We start from the raw sequence: 16,371 nt of genomic DNA, 5'->3' as shown, positions 1-16,371 counted from the left end.
TTTATCTTCTCTTGAAAAAATGGAGGGTCTGAGCAAATTGGCTGGATCTGAGGAGTTGTTTCCCCCTTTACACGGGGCAGGCGCTGTGCTTCTACACCAGGGTAGATTCATTCACTTCTGGTACCCGCATGGCCCTTGCAGAGACCTGAGTTGGTGACCTTTGGCTATGAAGCATTGTTGGAATTGATACTAAGGTTATTTTTAATCATGTGTTCAGATGGTATGAAATCTGGGTTTCTTAAATCCCAACAATATAAATGAATGGGCCGATCTAGCCACTTAAAATTCTTCCCAAATATACTCAAGATCCCTTTGGAGGTATGTCTCATGGTTGTATATACCAGCTGTATTCACTTTTTCTCCCAGTTTTGTTTTGACTTGTAGGGTCCAGTGCCACAGAAGCTTCTAATACCCAATGAAATGGATATTATGTAAAATAACTGAAGGTGCTCATCAGAAGTGGAGATTAAGATAATATTCACTTCATTGAGGCATTAAGGCAGTTAAATGAGTGAATATTTGTAAAGTGCTTCAAACAGGGCCTTGTAAATAGTAAATACTTCATTTGTACCTATTAACTAAAAAAATTTAGGGGCTTCCCTGGTGGCGCAGTGGTTGAGAGTCCGCCTGCCGATGCAGGGGACACGGGTTCGTGCCCTGGTCCGGGAAGATCCCACATGCCGCGGAGCGGCTGGGCCTGTGAGCCATGGCCGCTGAGCCTGCGCGTCCGGAGCCTCTGCTCCGCAACGGGAGAGAGACCACAACAGTGAGAGGCCCGCATACCGCAAAAAAAAAAAAAAAAATTAAATGCTGTTAACATTTAATGATGTTGCCAACTCGTATTAACTTTTTCCTACTTTTCTCTCTCTAGTCCAGTTTCAGGCTGAAAAACGGCCTATTCCTCAGGTCACTGTGTCTATTCTTGGTCCTAGTTAAAAAAGGACCCATCATCCTTGCATGTTTTATTCTCTGTATTCATAAGCTGTATAAGACTACACTCCTGAGTCCTCAAGGCCTTAGAGAGATTTTTAGTGAAAGATATCTTTTAGTCTTTATTTGCTCTCAGCTGTACCCTTCCTGTTTGCCCAGATGCGAGGACATGGTGTCTGGTCAGAAAAAATCTAAATCACACAGACTGGGTGCCATTCAAATTCACATCTCTCCTCCCAAGGTATTAAGCTTCATGGCCCACTTTTCTCTTTCTACAGGAAGGTTTCTATGGCTTTGCAGCTAGAACCTGCAGGCCAGGTCCTCAGAATTCAGGGAGATGAGCAGAATTTAGGGTCCTGGGCTGGCTCTAGGCCACGGCACTCGTGGTTATCTTTCAAACCAGGAGTCACCTTCTCGTGGCTTCTGTGCCCTGGTCATCTTCACAGCCAAAGCTGCACATATTCTTGATTTTCAGGGCAGTAATTCTCTCCAGGGTAATGCTAGCTCTACCCCTGAGCACCAGTAATCAGAGGTGGAAGAATCTTCGGCAAGGAAATTTAGTATAATCCCCATTTTCTGTCAAACTTCTCCTTGCCATCCCCACCCCTAAATCTCAACCAACTGATGACCAAACACAAAAATAAACTTTTGTCAGTACTCATCAATAGTTGTTTGAAGACGTGATACTACTGTTGGAAAGGCCATGCAAAATATTAATCACTCAGGTGGGTACACTTCTTTCAAGCACTTTTTGGAGGGGGGGGGTTGTTGAGAATAAGGAGATTGTCTTTCTTGTCTCTTTCCTTTCTCTTTTTCACATTCTTGGTAGAATTTCTTGAGAGATTATGCATTGCTTTCCTTGAAGTATATTTGATTACGACTTTTAGACATCAGCACACAGGATATATATGTACTATCTAATAAAAGATTATTTCTGTATAACTTTCTATATAAAGCAGTATGCATACGTAATGTTTTTAAAGAAATGCAACCTGGTGCACAGGCACATGTGGCGCTCGTGTCCACACCAATCATCATACACACAGCCATGATGACATGAGAGCTGCCAGGTACTTTATTTAACTGGGCTACTCCCGCTGTGAGACAGATAACAATATTTGCCTTTTACAGACAAGAAACTGTTCTTCAGCAGACTTAGTAACTTGCTGAAAGTCCCACTGTTGGTCAACGGCAGAGTTCAGAGCCAATCTCTGGTCTGTCAGGCCCAAGTTCTTGGGCTTCCCCACAGTGTATGGCTAAATCTCTAGCTCTCAACCCTGAAGGGACAAAGGCTCTGCGGCACAAGACAGTGTTTACAAACACTCTCGGGTTGACTCTTCATAAAACCCAGAGATTTTACGGGCAGTGTCTCTGCCTTATCTCCAGACAATTATGGGTAAACTACACTGTCAGATTATAAGAAATGTGTTGACAGCGATGCAATCCAGCAGTTGATACCAGAGGGAGAAAATAACTTACTAGTTCTTTTGATTTGAGAAATGGATTTTTATAGAATATGACATAGATTAAAGCACTTTCCAAAAGGAGCTGGAACCTGGGCCAGTGATATTCTTTAAAAAATTTAGCTCTAGTAGACTGTTTCAACACTTTGAGTGGTTTGGATGGATGCTCTCTAGTATGGTCAAGAACACAGTTACAGACCCTCTGGGACAGGATGCGCCAAGGGTCCCAGTCATTGATGGAAAAGTGGTGGGGTGGGTCCTGACCAGGGAGGGAACTTAGCCAAATTCAGGGCATTACGGAGACTGTTATAAATAGCTATTATTGTGGGAACGGACATCGTGGTCTCCAAGACGTCCTAAAACGTTAGAACATACTGTTCTAATTCAAATATCAGAAGACTGCCCAGAAATCCTCACGAATATGTTTCTGAACCGAAATGGCCCATGAACTTCTTGCTTACTTCAGTCAGTGGTACCTTTGGGCCATGCTGACTTTGGCTTTGTACATAAATCTTACATAGGGAAAAGCAAACTAAATAATGTCCTTGATATTAGTGATGTACTCTTTCAATAAATATAGCAGTGGTGTTCATACTGTTGTTTCTTCTAATGATTGATAATAACAAGTCATAACATTAAATGAATTCTTAACAAAGACAGCTTTGGGAGGGAGCCAATGTAAAATGGTCTAAATATATAAATTTCTGGAGGCCTCAATGTATAACATTTCAGCACATTCATCACATTACTTTAGACCAAAATAATTCTAACTTGGTCCTCCTTCCTGGCAGAAATATTTTAACATTCGTAATTACTGGGCTTCCCCGCAGGACGGTGCAAGTGTTTTCTCACCCCGTTACACAGAACAGAATGTTCAGGGCGGGCCTCCATCTCTCTCCACACTGGTTCCCTGCCATATCCACAGCCTCTTTTGTTGCTTCCTGCCAGGGCTTGGTTGCGTGCCCACCGGGCTGCATTGAACTACAGTTCCCAGAATTCCCCTTTCTTGGTACTTCCTGTCAGCTTGCGCTCCAAGGAGAGTCTCTGAACAGTTGGAGGCCGGAAGGAAGGGTGCAGCCGTTCTGTAGCACACACATTGTTTCCCATCTCCTGATTCATCTTAGTGGCCTAAAGCAGCAACGTGGCCTGCAATGGCTCTCCCTTCCCCCTGGACCTTCTTTCAGTTTCTCTGACTCCTGGGTCAGCTGTGTGTGTGTTCAGGTCCTTGAGGAAGGACTGTGGCCTCTGCAGGACATGCCTGTTACCAAGGTCAGAAGCAACAAGAACCGACGCAGGTCAGCCAGGCCTCGTGCCTGCGGGGTTCCAGCCTGCTCATGACCTTCCTTCCTGACCACCAGCTCGTGAGCTCTGGGCTCCAACAACAGATGTGGAGACGACTTTGCCAAGACTGCTTACTGAACCCTCAAGAGTGCTTCAGCCATTCCCTTTGGTAAATCAGTATGTATTTATGTCTTACTGGCTCTGCTTCTCTAATACACCTCCATGCTGCTCTCCCGGGGCCCAAGCCTTTGTCAAGGCCGAATCCCAGGGTCTAGGACGGGGCCTGCCGTCATATATACCTGTAGCCTCTCCGCGCTAAGGCCCTGTCACCGCCCCCAGAGATGTGCCGTGCAGTTCTGCACGGTTCTCTGCCACGGTAGGCCCTGTAACTTCCGTCCCTTTCTTAGTCTGGGAGGAATCCCACTGCATGACTCTGCGCCATCACCTTCACTCTGGAGTATCTGATGAGACTTCCTCAGGTGAAGTGGGTTGAGGCTTTCACAAAAGACAGGAAGAAGGCCTCACTTCGGGCCATTTCTGCTTTTAACCCCAGGAGAAACTCACAGTGAGGCGAGCCAGTACAGCTCCTTACTTCCTTGGAGTTGAGAGGTCCGTGTGTGAGAAAAAAAATAAAAGGAAACGGCATAAACACTTCAATAATTACCCTGCCATAGGAGGGCAGAGGTAGAGACGTGGATGGAGATGTGTTCCTTCGCCTGTGGTTCCAAAAGCCAGCTAAGTCATTCCCAAATTGTATGCCCACTAGGGTGGGGTACAGGGTATCTGTGTCTTTAATTAGAACTCTCTCAAGTGGTTCTTATGCAAAAATGAATTAAAAGTAGCTTATGCCATCTTTTCTATATTCAATGCCAATTCTTTGAGTGGAACCTTTGATGGTAGTGGATAGAGAATAATAGTAATTATGCTATACAAAGATCTGGTGTGTTGGCTATTCTGTATGGCCAAATATGCGTCTGGGCGTTCTGGAAGCCCTAAGAGGCAACATCTTATCCAGTATCCTTATGCGACTGAGAGACAACCCCATCTTAGGGAGAACACAGCAGTGGGGATGCTAATAAAATAAAATGATAAAGTTTAGGGTCAGGACTAGATATCACTGGGTCTGCAGCTCATGGACTGGGCAGAGGTGGGCCAGAGTTGGGTGCAGCCTCCACACGTGCCCGAGTGCCTCCTGAGGCACGTGGGTTGAAGTGTTCTCGCAGCTGTGGGACAGGCTGCCCGGAGCTGCCCTGGCAGGATTCTAGAGGCTGCGGGAGTTCCAGTTCACTGAGGAAAGAAACACAGCTGTGTGAAAGGACGAGGATGAGGATGGAGTCTGTCCAGTAAGAAAGCAAAGCCTGACTGGAGCGCTGTTCTGAGCTGGGTCCCAGTGGTAGCATTCTTGACAGACGCGCGAATGACAGGGCTACGTGCGGCAGTCAACTTTCTGTAGTTGGCCTGAGAGACCTTCTTTGTGAAGCAATAGATCAGGCGATTGAGAGCCGCCATGAGTACACTGTCCTTAAGACAGAGTAACTGATGAAGGTGAAGGTGAAACTGACAGAAGTAAGAATACCCCTGGCTTTGTCCTAAAACAGATTTGAAGAGGGAGTCCAGCGAAGTCTTTACAAAGGAAATGACTGAGTCTGTGAGCTGTTTTTCCATGGAGCTTGTATTCTGGGAACTTTTCCCCAAACTCTTTTTTTGATAAGCCAAAGCCATCACCTAGTGCTAAGAACTCCACAGGAGAAAGTCCAACAAAGGCACGGCTGCTGGGACCTCAGCAGAGAGGGATGCCTGCACAGTGGTCCGGAGAGAACTGCCCGCACAGAAGGGATGGAACTCAAGAAACTAGTTTCCAAACTACTGGTGTCCAATCTGAGGAGGCTGCTTGGCCAGAGCCTGCTAGCATGATAGAGGGACTAGAGAGCTTTGTGAAATGGGTGTAAGAATAGCCCCGCCTGTGATTTGGGTGGGGATCTCATGCTGGGTAGACAATTTATTGAATTCAACTTCTTGCCAAGGAAGCTTGTCTCAAAAGAAAAGCCATTTTCTAGGGGCTTATTAAAGGAATGTTACATGACAGCCTCTGTGACGGCAAGGGTAAGAAGCTGTATGTAAAAGACACCTTAGGGCTTCCCTGGTGGCGCAGTGGTTGAGAGTCCGCCTGCCGATGCAGGGGACACGGGTTCGTGCCCCAGTCTGGGAAGATCCCACGTGCCGCGGAGCGGCTGGGCCCATGAGCCATGGCCACTGAGCCTGCGCGTCCGGAGACTGTGCTCCGCGACGGGAGAGGCCACAGCAGTGAGAGGCCTGCGTACCGCAAAAAAAAAAAAAAAAAAAAAAAAAGACACCTTAAATCACCTGCCACACTGGCTAACAAGACTCACAGAGAATGTTCTCTTTAAGATGAAAGAGATGGTTGGAAAGAAGGCTTCTCCTGCTCTAATGGGACCTGGCAGCTGAGTCACTCCTAGTCAGGAGCTCTGTTGACACAGGTGACTGTTAACATGGATGAGAAGGTGGAAGAAATCAAGAGCTTAATTCTACTGCTAAGAAATATAATGGAGGCCCCAGAGCTTATATATACTACTTGTCGATTAATACAGCTCTGTTGATTATATAGCCAGGAGAATCATGGCTGACCTCTGCCTCTGAAAATACTGTTTAAACACACAAAGAAAGTTTTCTCCCCCAAGGTTTATTTACCCTCTGCTAGTGCTGTCCCTGGGTTCCCCTTGCATAACTGAGAAGCCTGGCTGTTCAGGATGTTTACAAGTTAGTGACGAGAGGTCAGGACAAAGACTGGGAAGCAAATCAGATGCAGACTGGCTATGGGAGGACAGCCCAGTGGACCCTGAGGAGGCACTGGGTCAGCCAAACAGCTTCTGTAGTTCACAAAAGTTAGACCTCGACAGGCAAGCTGAGTTTTGCCGAGGGCTAACTTTGAAAATGATAATGAATTCTTAACTGAGAAGATTATTCTGAGAAGAATATCCTCAAGTGGCACTGAGATTCACTGAAGTACTCAGCTTGCCAGGTGCTCAAAATATTGTGCAGTAATCCTCAACCTTAGTGGAGGCTAGTTTCCTGCTAGCAGGGGATCATCGTGGGTGCCCACACCAGACTCTAAGGTGTCCTCTGGGGGTACACAGGATTGAAGTTTTCATTTCTCAGGAAGAACTCTTCTGTGTGGAGAGAACTTGCAGTGAAAAGTGAAATGATAATTCCTTTACTGCTTCAGAATCTCCACGATGACTGAAAAGTGTACATAGCTGGTCCTCCTATCACACAACAGAAGACCATTCAAATTTCTTATTCTATTTCTTCCCCTTAGTGAGAATTGAATATTTGTTCAGAAAAAAACTGGTTTATGCCAGTAGAGATGAATATTGAGACAGCAGCTCCCACGCGCTTTTGAAACCCATGCTGAAATCTCTTCCCTTGCTGCAGGTGGCACAGGCGAGGCGCAAGTCTACCAATTCGACTTCGCGTCTTGCCTGACATCCCTGCTCTAGCTCTGTCTGCAGCGTCAGGAAAACTTTTAATGTTTAATATTTGAATACAATATTTAATGTCTATACAGTAAAAGTATTCGAACTTCAAACCAGTACTGAAACCAGGTGTAAACCAGCTAACGGTTCCTTAATCTCAGACTTGGAAATGAATGTAAACTGTATTTTTCTTAAGTGTGTTTTTAAAACTCCTGCCTCGAGTTCACTGTTTAATGGGATCAACTTTCAAAGAAATTTATTCTAATACAAGACAACAAAAAAAAAATAGAGACTGTCTAGAGTTAGGGGAGAAGGTGTGACAGTGGCTTTCTAAAACATGACTAAGACTGTCTTCTGTGCTAGACTATATGATACTATTCCTATAGAATCTATAGGAATTGCTGGGCAGGTTTCTAAACAAAGGGTATACAATGAAAGGCTCTCAAATTGTTGGTAAAGATAGGGGAGAAGTAAGATTCTGTCAAGATTCAAACAGAACCTGTTTCAGGAGTCTTAACTGACATGATACTTATTTTCTGCAAAAAAAAAATATGGATATTAAATGTTCCTTTTTGAATTCTATCTTCTTGCATATATTTTTACAAAGATTGTCTCCTTCATCCTTGTGATGCTTTACTGTTTCATTTAGTATGACTTCTGCAGCATGGATTACTATGTTAATGTGTGAAAAGGAAAAAAATTATCTAGATCATGTGAACTTTAATGAACAAATGTATGTTTCCTGTAAGTTCTGGAGTATAATTTTGTTTGGTGCTTTTGGTGGTGGTTGTTCATAAAAGGAAATTAGTCCAGTTCTCATAAACGTTAAAGAAAAAACTGATACTTGAAACGCTACAGATGCAAACTTTAGAAAAATAAGTGGGAGGGCGGCAGAAGCACAAGAAGAATATTTCCTAGTAAAGTATATTTGTTCCTTGGAATCTGAAACAGATTTTTTCTTTGCTTTTTTTAATAGTGACAAGAATTGTGTAGGACAAGGGAAGTTCTGGAAGCTGCTATCAATTTTCCTTTAAAATCAGATGTGATGTTTCTGTACATTATCTATTTTGATGAAAGTTAAGTGATTTGGGGTGGGGGGGGGAAATGTCTAGTTTCAGTTCCCATCAGCTTTACCAGTTGTTCCAGGTACAGGTGAGGGCTAGCTGGAGTCACGGTCCAAGGTTACGTCAAGGTCAGAGTGTTCTGATTTGAGGCACAGCTGTGGATCAGACTGAGATCCCAGCCAGAGAAACTGCCTCTGCAGTATCTGAGCCACTCTTGAATTTTAAAGTGACCTAGAATATTTTATTGTTTGAGTATTATGAATGAGTATAGATTTTTATATTCAATGTGTTTTAATCCATCCCATTCTTTTTGATGCTCAAAGTGTCCCAAATGTGATGACGGGGGGCCCTTAAATTGGCTACTGTTCTTCTGACATTACCCATTAGTATCTGGGTACTTCCGTGCTTTCCAGAACAAGGCTCACCTTCTTCATTCCCCATCCCACACCTGGAATCAGTCAGGTTTTGTTTAGTAGCACGAGAGTACAATGGTATTTTGAAACCAAACTCTTGACATTGACGGGAAGCCAAACGAGTGACAGGGCATCACCAACGACATATGCTCGTCAAAATGTTAAACTCGAATCTGGTTGCGGCTTCAGAATTTTCTTCTAGTTTACTGGCACTGCAGGGAGCAGAGGAAGGAGTTAAAAAACACGGTGATGAAACCAGCAGACAAATGCAGCCATGAGGCCTTCTACCGGTTTCCTCAAGTCAAGGCTCCCGGTTTCCTCAAGTCAGTGTCATAAAGAACGTGGGCAAGACTGTCGTAGATTTGAGGAGACTTAAAAGACGTAACAAAAGAAGCACGGGGTTGTGACTTGATTCCTATTTTTTTACAAACTACAAAATCGTTCTGGGGATTGTTAGGGAAACTTTAATATAGACTCACTGCTAGACGATACTAGGTAATTGTTAATCATTTGAGGCTTAACACTGGCATGATTGTTCAGCTGAACATTTTCTGGTGACACAGGCTGAAGTGCTTAAGGGTAAATGTAATGAAGTCTGTGGTTTATTTAAAATTATTTAACAAAAATAAAAATCAAGATAAAGTAGTATGTAACTATATAAGTACATACTATGTATTTATGAAGAAGATGTGGTAAATTCAACAACTGTTGAAGAACCGTTGGATCTAGGAGATAGGTATTTATTGTACTATTTCTTTTCCTTTTCTCTATGTTTACTTTTTTTTTAATTGCAAAAAAAAGTTTTAAACAAGGGGGTGGGAAACTCCCAGACTTTGGGACACAGGAGGCTTCTTGCTCCTGAGAAGTTCAGGCCAACGTTCTTCCTGCCTTTCCTGCCCAGGACATGGTACCATCCTCCCAGCTTCCAAGTCAGAAGTCCAAGGGTCTTTCTCATCTCCTCTTTCTTCTTCAGCCTTTCCATTCAACAAGTACCACATGTTTCCAGTTACATCTTCCAAATATGTCATGGATCTGCCCCATCCGTGGCCACTATCCCGGGGGACCCAAGCAGCAGCCTTTGGACTGACGTCCCTCCTCCACGATCATCTTCCTCACATCGATTCAGCCCCAGAGTAATCTTTCTAAAGTGCAGTTCAGATCACGCTGCCTCCGGGTGACTCCCCATTGCTTAGAGGATAAAGTCCAAGCTCCTAGCATGCTGTGCGATGCTGCACCACCCACCCCTGCTCCAGCGACACGGGGCTGTGCTTGTGCCGTCTCCCCTGTGATGCCCTCCGCGTCCTTTTCCCCTGGCTGACTCCTCATGGGCACCCCGAAATTCCCAAGTGCAGGTGTCCTCCCTCTCCAGGACAGCTCCTCAGCCACACTGCCACCTTACTGGGCTGCAAGTCCCCCATAACAGCACGTGGACACCGCCGCTACTGCATTTGCTCACACCAAGGCAGTGGGTTGTAGTGACTGGAGCCAAAATGCCTGAGTCTGGATCCAGCTCTGCTGCCCACTCACCCCTTGTGTGACCTTGGGCAAGTAACTGAACCCTTCCGTGCCCGTCGCCTCATCTACGGGGTCAGGATCATAATAATAGGACCTAACTTACAAAGCGCTGAGGATGACGTGAACAGTGCCTGGTACGTTATAAGCACTCAGTTAGTGTCAGCTATTAATATTACCTGAACTGCGTTCCTGTTTTCTCACTCAGTGGTGAGCTCCTTGAAATGAGGGGCAGCATTTATAGCTATTACCATGTGCCAGACACAGTGTTAAGAGCCTGCATTTCACTTAATCCTCACAAATGAGGTAAGTGTCAATCCTTCCCCGCTACCCCATCCTCCCCTTTGCTCGTCCTTCCTTCCACACACATTTTAGTGCCAAGCATGTGCTATCTTCCCTGTTTTACAGATGAGGAAACTGAGGTACAGGAAGGATAAGGAGCTTCTCCATGTGCACATTCGCCAGTTCAATGCAGCCCCTGGGTTGGCGCTGCCAGCGCCTGACTCTGAAGTTGGTGCATGCATCACTGGACCAAACATTCTTTGCATCCACAGCATGTAGCATCCTGACTGCTATTCAGTGCTGTTTGTGAAATGAATGAATGAATGGTAAGTAAGCTAAGGTAAAACGAGGGAAAGAGGGACATATGGAACTCAGGTTTGGAGGCGGGCGTGATATGCTCTGAACAGCCAGGTGAGTAGCCTGTGTGGGAGATATGTGGGAAGTCCAGGCTCAGTGTCAAGCCATGGACGTGCTCAGGAAGGGAACTGTGAGGACACGCATGCCCCGTCCTTCAAAAGTCAGTTTCGCATTTTTCTGAGAATTCACATTAAACTGAACAATCTGGGCCAGATCTTCACTGAGGTGAATCATCTCTTGTGGTGAATGATCATCATCTTTTCCTCCATAATTCCTCAAAGATGACTCCAGGATTATGTCTAAAAATTCCCCCACGATTTTAGCTTTTCTGAGCAAAGATTTAAAATAAGTAGTTGCTAGGTGTTCTCTTATTACTTCCATAGTGGACAGTCTTCTTTACTACTTTCTCTGGGATTTTCCAGTTTGAAATTCCTTCTCCTTGATGGTGCTGCCTTGGGAGGGTCAGACTCCGCTGGGCGGTGGGCAGAAGGCCAAGTTCACTTCATCAGAGAAGCCTTCCTTGAGTGTTCTTTCTGAATTAGTCCCCCAGTCTCCATCATGTCATCCTACGTTACGGTCTTGATAGCATTTATTTTCTTTGAAATTATCTGAAGCCACAGACACGGTGTGTTTCCAGTCCCTCCCTATCGGCATATAAGCTCTGTGAGGGCAGAGTCTGGTTTACCCTGCTCACTACTGGTGTGTAGATTGTAGGTGCCCAGTAAAAACTGTTGAACAAATGAAATGGGGACGCACGTGACATGGAGAAAAGACGATGCAGAAAGGGGTGAAAGCAAACAGGGAAGAGCCCTGACGTGGCTCCAGCATGCCACACTTACTGCTACCGATGTACCTTCCTGCTGGTGCTTTATCTTCTCTTTTAACTGAAAACAGAATACTTGTATACTCTATTATACTACTGTTTTCTATGCTATTGTGTCTCCATCACTGGCCTGTAGGCTCTGAGCGCCTGGCAGTGCTTGCTGACTCTCCTAGTGCTGCCATTCATTCATTCATTCTCTGCATTCACTCATACAATGACTGTGACAGGTGACAAGAGTATGACTCCAGGCTAGGGGGTCTGGGAGCTGGAGGTCCCCATGCGGCTGACAAAGGAAGAGGGACCAGATGTTGCAAGACTCTTCTGACTTCATAATTTTGCTTGCAGCTAAGCGTGCAGCATCAAAGAAACATCTGCCTTCTCTTGTCAGCCCGGAAGGCTCTATCTAGCAGCTGCTGGCGGCAGGAGAGCAGCCTGCTTCCCTGTAACCCAAGCGCAAGGCCCGAGGAGACCTGAATCAACCTGCTTAGGGCTTGACAGGATGAGGATTTTGTATTTATTTAACCACTTTCAGAAAAAATTCTCACTGACCAGGCTTTTTTTTTTTTTTTTTAAATAAGGCTAGAAGTTTATATTCCTTTGCATTATAAATGGAGTAATTTATGTGTTTCAAACTTGAAATATTATAGGTTAACAATTCAAATTCAAATATGACAACATACTTGCCATTTTTCATGTTTGTTGCTAACAAATATTTAAGTTATTTTTGTTTAAAATATTTCTTATTTTTTGGTATAAAAAGGTCTGCCGTGCTCAGACCATGTGAAATATGGGGAAAATTTTACATCTTTTAAGAGAGCAACTGTTAGTATAAAATAATACTCTCACTTACTAACCAGATCCACAATTATCAGGTGCCTGCTTTAAAGGTGATATTCACACCCGTTTACACATAGAATTCCATGCCTGATGTGTCTAGGCAGGTTAGTCATGTAACTTATCAGGTTCTTTAAAAAAACTCCCCTTATACCTTGGCCGAATTACATTACAGCTTGCAGATCATTTCATGTATACAGAAGAGCCCCAGACCGTACAATGCTTTGTATTCCTTTCAATACCTACCACAAATACCTCACACACGGCATGTCAGCACATGTCCAAGAAGCATCCTTTATAAGCTATGAACTTTTATCAGCTCAGCTATCCCTTTACAGCAGAAGTCCCCAACCCCCAGGCTGCAGACCGGCACCAGTCTGCGGCCTCTTAGGAACCGGGTCGCACAGCAGGAGGCGAGTGGTGGGCGAGCGAGCGAATCTGCCACTGCCCATCACTCCCACCACTCACGTTACTGCCTAAACCCCCCCACCCCGTCCGTGGAAAAATTGTCTTCCACGAAACCGGTCCCTGGTGCCAAAAAGGTTGGGGACCCCTGCTTTAGAGCAGCTGCTTGAACTGTTTGCCCTTTTCCACAGGTCATCAGCAATGTTGCCCAGCACAAAGGGATTTTACACCTGCTAAAGCTCAGGAGAACAAGGACACAACTTCACTTCACCTGCAAGTCCTACTGCCGCAGAGAAAAGCAAAATGCTTTGTGACCACCTACAGGGGTGGGATAGGGAGGGTGGGAGGGAGGGAGGGAGACGCAAGAAGGAAGAGATATGGGGATATATGTAAATGTATAGCTGATTCACTTTGTTATAAAGCAGAAACTAACCCACCATTGTAAAGCAATTATACTACAATAAAGACGTTAAAAAAAAACAAGAAAAAAAACAATGTGTGACCTCTAATGCTTTTCTGACATTCTCACCTCAAATTGTAACTTCTTTCCAGATGCCTGCTGGTTTTCACTCTTTTCTTTTTGTTTTTTGTTTTTGCAGTACGCGGGCCTCTCACCGTTGCGGCCTCTCCCGTTGCGGAGCACAGGCCCCGGACGCGCAGGCTCAGCGGCCATGGCTCACAGGCCCAGCCACTCCACGGCATGTGGGATCTTCCCGGAACGGGGCATGAACCCATGTCCCCTGCATCGGCAGGCGGACTCTCAACCACTGCGCCACCAGGGAAGCCCTGGTTTTCACTCTTAAAACTGACAAACCAATTTCTCTTTTTTCTTTACTTATAAAATTAAAATGTCTAATCCTTTCCCTCTGAGCTAGGTGGAGTTTCCATAAAATGAAAATGTATTTTCCAGAAAAACCCTGTCTTCCCCGTAATGCATCACGGTGAACATCTTCCAAAGATGTCGCCATCTCCCAAGTCGGTGCTTCCATAAGGGTTTCACTGTGTCTCCCCACTTTCCGACTACCCCCCCCCTTCACTGTGCCAAAGTGTTTATCATGGCACCTAAGAACGTTCAGTCTGAGGTAAACTTCAAGGAAGACTAACCCGTAATTGTGGACTGCAGCCACAACTTTCCCCTCCCCTTTAATCCCTCTTTTTCTTACTCTGGTCTGTATTTTAGTTTGTTTACTCATCTTGGAAATTGTTGTGTGCTGGGTTTATAATCCACATGTGAATTCATATCACTTTTTGCCTTAGAGTTCAGAAGGAACGTACATTTTCCCCCAACCTTTGATATGTCTAATACATTCTCATGCAACTCGGAAAAAAAAAAAAAAGCTCCCCTTATATCCACCGTCACCTCTGTGTCCGCCCACGCCAGCCGCCGCCGCCACACCCCCCCTTGCCCGTCTCTCTCCTCCTCCCCAGCCACGCACCTCTTTTCCCTCCCACCTCACCTCCTCCATGTCAGCAGCCACCATCGGGCACCCCGAGCCCTGCACTGTGCACTTCCTGCCGCGTGGGCATTTCCCCCGGCGGTGAATCAGTGTCACTCAGCCTTCCTGCCCCGTCCAGGAGCTTCCCTGCTTCCTACTCCTAGTTGACGGGGCGTGTAACCTTCTAGCTAGCGCCACCCCACGACCCGGCGATCACCACGAGACGCACACAGATGGGCCAGCTGAGGTAGCTGTCTTAGCGGGCCAAGCTTAGGCTGCTGGTAAGTTCCTTCCATGTCATTTGTTTTTATCTTTGCTCTATTCCAAAGGACTGTACTGTCACATCTAATTGCCTCATTAATATCTGAAAATGGTGTCCATTTCTTGAAAAAAAAAAGGGAATCACTGGTTTCTTCCACTTGTTTCATCTATTTTGGATTTAAATAAAATCTTTGCAATGGCTTTTCCAAATAGCATTCCCGGACTTTTGAGAGCTCACTCTCTACCTGGGATTCCATGTGGTTTCAGCATGAGAGGAACGTCAGAAGTGAGTGATTCTGGTAAGCCAAAGTTATCACAGGTAGCTGGAATGCTTCGTTGCACCTCAATATTTTTGTCAAAGTGAGAATTTCTGTTTCTTATTCTATAACATCCGCAAGGATGCTTTGTTCTTAAAAACAATAGCAGTTGGAAACAACAACCCTTTTAAAAACTGGTCATTAATATTTTCTAATATGAGATTGGAATGTGGATATGCTGTTTCTTTTCAAAAAATCACTGAGCTCAAGCTCAGAGTTTTCTGTATCATTTCTTTCAGCTGAAGTGATCCTTCCCGTCCACCTCACAACAACAGGTTTATTTGGGAGGCTAACCAAGTGTGCACTTCAACCTCCAGGGGACAGTCTCTCTGCTGCTCTGACCAGGGCTTGCTCTTTGCAGCGGCCCTTATGGGCCGGCACCTCTAGGTGTCCAGCATGACCCTGGCCAGCGTCGGTGCAGCACCCAGCTCTGCCATCCCATCGTCCTTTTGTGGGGACATTTTTCATGAAAAAGGGGTATGGCTCAGGGAAAGGAGTTCCGTTACCAAATGAGGGTTTATTCAGACCACCACAAACATCCTCACGTCTTTTCACTAATGCACACAGCTGGGATTCAAGCTGAATTGAGCTTCCTGAATATTCTTCTTGTCCTGGGTACTGGCCCTGCAGCAGTGTAAGATGGGGCTTAAAATTGAGTTAAAAACTGGGCAATTTCAAAGTAAGGAATTAATGACCGTTAGATTGCCATAATGAAGATACGCAGAGGGCTTATCAAACGATGCACATAAATGTTTGAAAATGAAGGACAGTGACCATGAAGTGACTGGCAAAAATAAATAGAACTCGGACCTTTTCCAACTAGGAGAATGAAACGTTATTTCAATTTCAAGTCTGGACGTCCAAAAGCTAATCCCTTCTAAAATTTCTTTTAAAAAATGGTGTCACTGCCATAACATCTCCCTGAGAGCTCCTGCATGCCCACGACCCCGGGTGAAAGCCAGTCAGGGCCTTCCAAACATCTTTTAGAACAAAACCTCATCCTGTTATTCCACTGGCTAAAATCCTTCCCAGAGTTCCTCACTGCCTGCTGGATAAAGTCCAAGCTCCTTCTTCCGACAGGCCCCACCTTTTACCATCCGCCCCCTCACTGCTCGGACCCTGTGACACGTCACAGGCCCCAGAACGTGGGTTCTTCTGATGGATCACACTGACTTTCTCCACCAGCCTATTCCTTCTGGAATGCCATTTCCTGCCTCTCCTCCCCCTCCAACTTACTCATTCTTCACTATTCCACTCAGACATCCTCCAGGGAACTTCCAGGGCTGGGCTGGGCTGGGCTATGCACCTCTCCCACAGCACTGGAGCATTTGTCACAGCATCAATTTGTCTATTCTCTTGTCTGTCTACACCACAAGGCTGCACGTCCCACGGGGGCAAGGACGGTGTTTTAACTCACTATATCCCAGTATCTGGCATGAAAATATTTGTTGAATGGATAAACCATTCGATGCTATATAGGAATGGCGTGCTGGGTTCAG

General features: G+C 45.3%; 1 long non-coding RNA gene across 1 annotated transcript; it reads left to right on the top strand.

Moving 5' to 3' along the window:
- The first annotated feature begins 3,533 nt into the window (after positions 1-3,533).
- LOC112406701 (uncharacterized) lies at positions 3,534-13,167 on the top strand. The gene is made up of 3 exons (XR_003004605.1): positions 3,534-3,843; positions 10,566-10,765; positions 13,050-13,167. It is a non-coding gene; the product is annotated as an uncharacterized LOC112406701 (long non-coding RNA).
- The last annotated feature ends 3,204 nt before the right edge of the window (positions 13,168-16,371 follow it).

The sequence above is a fragment of the Neophocaena asiaeorientalis genome, unplaced genomic scaffold (genome assembly GCF_003031525.2).
Source record: "Neophocaena asiaeorientalis asiaeorientalis breed wild unplaced genomic scaffold, Neophocaena_asiaeorientalis_V1.1 scaffold59, whole genome shotgun sequence".
NCBI lineage: Eukaryota > Metazoa > Chordata > Mammalia > Artiodactyla > Phocoenidae > Neophocaena > Neophocaena asiaeorientalis.
The sequence above is the reverse complement of the archived record's forward strand: the minus strand, read 5'-3'. Positions and strand labels throughout refer to the sequence as shown.